The sequence below is a fragment of the Gordionus sp. m RMFG-2023 genome, chromosome 2 (assembly GCF_954871325.1).
Source record: "Gordionus sp. m RMFG-2023 chromosome 2, tfGorSpeb1-WG-v2, whole genome shotgun sequence".
NCBI lineage: Eukaryota > Metazoa > Nematomorpha > Gordioida > Chordodea > Parachordodidae > Gordionus > Gordionus sp. m RMFG-2023.
Window position 1 is genome coordinate 21,102,177 of NC_088776.1, and position 6,000 is coordinate 21,108,176.

The following is a 6,000-nucleotide window of genomic DNA, read 5'->3' on the forward strand; positions in this document are numbered from 1 at the left end:
ACTAAGAAAATAACTTTCCTAAACTTTTTAAAACATATTATACTTCATAACATATTTTAAATTTACCTATACGTATTAAACCTCCATAATTATTCTTTCGATCATATATTAATAATTTCTTTAGTAACCTTTTGCAATATATTGGAAAATGGACACGATGTATTTGGAAAAGGATAAAATGAAATATATGTAACTTTTCTTTTTTTTTTCTTTTTAAATAATATATTTTTATTCAATATAGTTTTCTCACATCAAATATAAAATAAAATAAAACAATATTATATAAAAACGGAGGTGGGACTACAAGTTCCCAAAAAACATGCGTAATTATATTTTAAAATTGTGATTTGAAGGTTTTGTTTTAAAAAATAAAATTCTTTAGGTTCTGATGTAAGGGCTCTTGTCTTATCCCCTATATTTTTTAAAAACTTTAAAGTTCCGCTTGGCATATGTCCAAGGGAAGAGATAACAATGGGTGTATAAATATAATTTGTGAATTTGGAATATTTCATTGTTTTTTTTTCTCGGCTATATCAACCGGATTAGAATTTAAATTTTTTGGGAAAGAAGATACGCATGTGAAGTCCAAAATTAAGGATTTCCCTAAAGACCAAGGCACGGAAGTTAAGCCATCTGGTCTTAAGCCATCATCTAACGATAAATTTGTAGGCTCCAGGATGTTTGGTATTCGGGCCCTGGTAAGAGAACGGCTTATAGCTAAATTAATTGCTACATGCCTTGCATGCCTGCCTTGACTATATACAATTTAGACCATGTCTCCCTTTGGAGTCAACTAATATTTTACATTTGATGCATGTATGTGGTTGAACAATGTTACATCCAAGTCGATGGCCTATGACAACTCTTAATTGTTCATCTGATAAGAGGTTACCTAGGTTACGACTTGGTAATGCTTCCAACCATTCATAACCACTAGTACAGTCAGCATTCTGTAATAGTTGAATATACTCCAAAGGGGGGTTTGATGAGATTATTTAAAAAAAAATTTTTTTTAATTAAAGGTTCGAAAATAGATTGGTGTGTTAAGATCGTGGGTAAGACAGCTTCAGGTGGATCTAAAGATACCCAGGCTGTCAAGGCTGAGTTTAAAAGGTTATCTTTAGGAGAGATAAAAGAAGATATCATGGCGTTATTCATCAAACGCGATGCCAAAAATGAGGAAAGAGATATAAGATTTAAAGGATATAAATCTAAACCACCCATTTTCGAGGGTAATTGTGAGAAACCCCAATTAAAATCTTCCAATTTAATATTTAAAATATTTTCTAATAAACTTCTAAAAAATTCATGAACACGATTAATAATTTCATTATTTAAAAAAAAGGAAGAAGATCTAAAAATATGTACAATCTTTGGTAAAAATAAATATTTTTTTAAAAGAAAAAAGCTCTGGTGTGAAGGAATTTCGTTTAAAATAGTTTCAAGTCCTGATAAGCCTTCGAAAAATTTTTCCACGAACACCTCACAGTTGGAAAAACTGCTTAAAGGTGAACCTAGAAGATAATTTCACTTTTTTTGATGATTTTAAACCCTTGGACTTTGAGAGTATTTGAATTTAAAAAGCATATTTCCGATTTAGCTTTATTTAGAGTAAGGCCTATGTTTAGAGAATTCTTCTCTATATATTCTATCGCTGCAAGAATATTTTTAGAAGTTCCGCAAATGGTACCATCATCTAGATACCATATGTTTAAATCTAAATTAAAAGAGGAATTTAGACAATGAACTAGGTTATGTATACCTAAACTAAAGATCAGAGGGCCCAAAGGTCTCCTTGTTGAATACCTTCGTCAGAAGGAATTGTATATTCCCCGAATTTGAGAGGGGTTCTACAGCCATAAGTCTGTTCAATAAATCTTGCATAAACTGGGAATTTTTCATAAAAAATGTTCAAAAATGTTTTTCTGGATAAAGAATTAAAAGCATTTTTAAAATCAAGCTTACAGACTACGGCGTCTGGAGGAGGATCTTCGATATATATGCGAAGAGAGTGAGCGGCTATTTCGCATCCCCCTTTAGTACCAAAGCCTAGTTGATATGTTTGGAACATTTTTGAAGCATCAGGTTTGATGCGCTCAACGATTATCTTAGCTAAAAGTCTCCTAAAAAAAGACCCTATTGCAATTGGCCGAACTCCACCATCAGGCTTAGAAAAAGCAATTAATCTTGCGCCAAAAAGAATTTGGTGAATTTGACTAGGTAAATCATTGTTCAATATATTTTCACTAAGTATTATCAATGAATTTACAAATGAATCTTGATAAGGATTTTTAGGGTTAATTAAAAATTGGAAATAAGAGGGGCGAAAACCGTCAATTCCCCCTGCAGAGTTTTTATTAAAAGATAAAACTGTTTTAATTAATTCTTCCTTACCTATTTCGATTAAATTAGATTTTATAGGGATGGGAAGATCTTCAGGAAAAGCCTGAGGGTGCAATTCTTTTAATAAAGTAAAAGTATGTTTATCAAATGGAGCCAATTTATCATTAGATGAAGCTAATTTAAGAGCTCCACATACGTCCCCTTGGTCTATTCTTTTTGATATAATTTTACATTTATGGGCAAAATCAGATGTAGCCCTTACATCAGGAACGTAATTTTCCATTTCTAAATCATAAAAATGGTCTATTTTATATTTTATACTTTCATGCAAAATAGTCTTTTTATTTTTATCTGTAGGTTTAATTTTAAAAGGAAAAGTTAAAAGATTTTCCCAAGCTTTAAGGGAATTTAAATTTGAATTAACTTCCATAATAAATATTGTTAAAAAATTAGAAATTAAAGACCTTGATTTAAGGGGCAGGTGGATTAAGGTTGGTGGCTTTTCCCACTTTAAAAAATTATCATAAAAATCAGGATAAAAATTTTGAATTACAATGGGGGTTGATTCAATTTTGTTGTACAAAATTTCATTTGATGGGGGTTTACCAGAGTTTATACATGGTTTTGACCTGGGCCCATGTTTATAAAAACAAATAGCTTGGGTCAAGGTTATATTTCTATGGCAGGCATTACAAATGCTTGACATACCCATTTTAGAAGAATAAAAAAAAAAAGGAGAAGAGGGTAGGGGGTATGTATGAATGAATGACTTTTCAAAAATGTTATTTTTTTAAAAAAAATAATAAATAAATAAAATTTATAAAATTAAATTGAAAATTTAAATTTTGTTGTATTAAGAATAATTGAGTAATGTTTAAATAAAAATTTATATTTAAAAAATATAATACAAACTAACTTAAAATCTATATTTTTGAAAAATATATATTAAAATTTGAGGTTTAGATGATTGTGGAATTTTGGAATGTTTAAAATTATTTTTAAAAATAAATATAATGATCAAGTAGATAAATTAACTTAAATCTAGATATGATTGAGATAAGTATTTTCATCATTGATTGAATCAAAGACATCTTGGTGGTATGTTAGTGTTGAGCAAGCCACAATAATGTTCTTGTATTAATGATTGTTGTGCAGGAATATCATTGATTGAATCAAAGAAATCTTGGTGGTAAGTTGAGCAAGCCACAATAATGTTCTTGTAATGATTGTTGTGCAGCAATATCTATTTAAAACTATATTTGATTGAGATAAGTAATTTCATCATTGATTGAATCAAAGAAATCTTGGTGGTAAGTTACTGTTGAGCAAGTCACTATAATGTTATAGTACTAATGATTGTTGTGCAGCAATATATAAGGTGACGTGTAAGGGTTATGTTATTATGTTTAAAGTCAAAGGGATCACCAGATATTGGGTAGGATTAAAATACTAAAATACCAATGTCATTTAACAAGGTAGGAAGGAATTTTGGTTGAGATATGCTGATTGTTGTGTAAAAATTTCAGGTCGGAATTTAAGAATCAAAATTTTGAGTAATTGATTATATTTTAAAATTATGTAGGTATGATAATAAATGAATGATTCATGTTGTTAATATAATTGTTTTGATTTCATATATAGCTATAGGAAGGATCCTAAAAATACTAGATTATAATCTTATAAACAGCTGATTGTGAAAAAAGGGCTAAAAGCTTGGTTATTGCTAGTTTGGGAGAGAATGATCCAAGGACTAATTTTATTATTGCAGCTTGGTATGAATATTATCAAGGATTGATGGTTGTTTAGATACTATATTACTATATTACTTATAACTTTATAAAAAGCTGATTTTGGATACAGGACTAAAAATTTGGTACATGGATAGGTAATAAATAAATAAAGAGTCATCAATCAGACAGACTATGTCCATCGTCCACATTAGCTATCGTATTCAAGTGTGCCATTATTATTTGTGGTAAATATAAATTTGATCCATTTTACTATTTTTGATCTGTGCAAGGATTGCAGAAATATTTATCAAGAATAGAATATTATAAAGGTGCATGGCATCTTTGATTCATAGTGCGCACAAATTGAGCGTTGCAACGCTCCGTTTTAAAAGCTAATAATGCATTTTAAATGGTATTGTGCAAATTGGATTTTTTTACTTTTAATTTTGCGCTAAAATTTGAAAATGCATACAAAATTGTAAGTATAATTTATCTCATATATTAATTGATATTATATCATTTAGAATATATTAATTGATATTTATAAAATTTTAGAATATAAATTATATTTTAGAATATATTAATTGATATTATTATTAGAATAAATTTTAGATATCAACCATTAGTTTAAGGTAAATATATATGAACAGTTATAAATTATATTTTTATTAGCATGGAGATGGAGTTTCCACAGCATGATCCAACTGTCTCATGCTTAAAGAAGAAGTTGAATATGAATATATAAAATTTATGAAGCCAATGATAAAGGACAGAAAAACTACTGACAATTTTAGTACTAAATAAACTACACCAAAGACTACTGGTTCAAAAATAAATGCACTCATGTGAAAGACTTTTGGCTCTTTTGGAAAGGGCGCCATCTGAAAGCCAGTAAAATATATTTTTTTATCTATAAATTTAATATTATTTTAGATTGTATCTACAATCAATGGCAGAAGGCTTGGAAAGTATGAGCCATTCAAATAAATACTTTTTCAATTGTGAAGTATCAAGATTGTATCATACATTGATGGAGCAATCAAAGGATCAAAATACTATTGAATTATCACCAACAAATTCAACAGAAACAACTTTAAATCTAACATTAAATAAATTTTATAGTGTGTTTATTTATATATAATAAAGTAATATTCCATATTATAGTGTCCATTTTTGAAAAATATATAAGCTAAAATTTGGGAGCTATTAAGATGTAGTAGTGTGTATATATATTATAAATTTTGAAACAATAATTATTTAGAGATCTAAATTTGAAGCCTTTCTAGGATTTTAATTCATTTACATATTTTTTTAATCTAAAAAATACCACTATATTTTAAAAAGATTACAAGCTAGGATAAGTATAAATCTAATGTATCCTTGCATTTTTTTTAACCATAATTTAGCCAATATTATCTTCAGAATATGTAAAAAAATAATAGTGTTTGTAATTTTAAGATATTGACCTTTTATATAGATAACCTTTATGGTTTATTGAGCCAATATTTTATTTTGACATCACCTTATGTAAATATAATAAATTAAATGAAATAAAATTGTATTATTTTAATATGACATTTAATACTCTCTTACATGTTCTAGTGATCATTTTTATTCTTAAAGAAAGAAAAATATATTTAAAATTTTTCTATTTGCATTATTTGTTAATCTATTTATTTTTATATAATAGATATCTTATTCTATTTAAGGTGAATATATATAAATAAACAAACTTTTCTAAATTTATTTAGCATTTTTATTTAAATATGTAGATTATTATAAATATATTAAGGTAGAATGTGTGTAGATTTTTTTAAATACTATACATTAAAAATCATTTATGAATTTAAAAAATCTTTGAATAAATTTCTATCCATGAATATTTTAGTAGTCCTCCTTCTCGTCTTAGTAGATTTTGGTTTTTTAA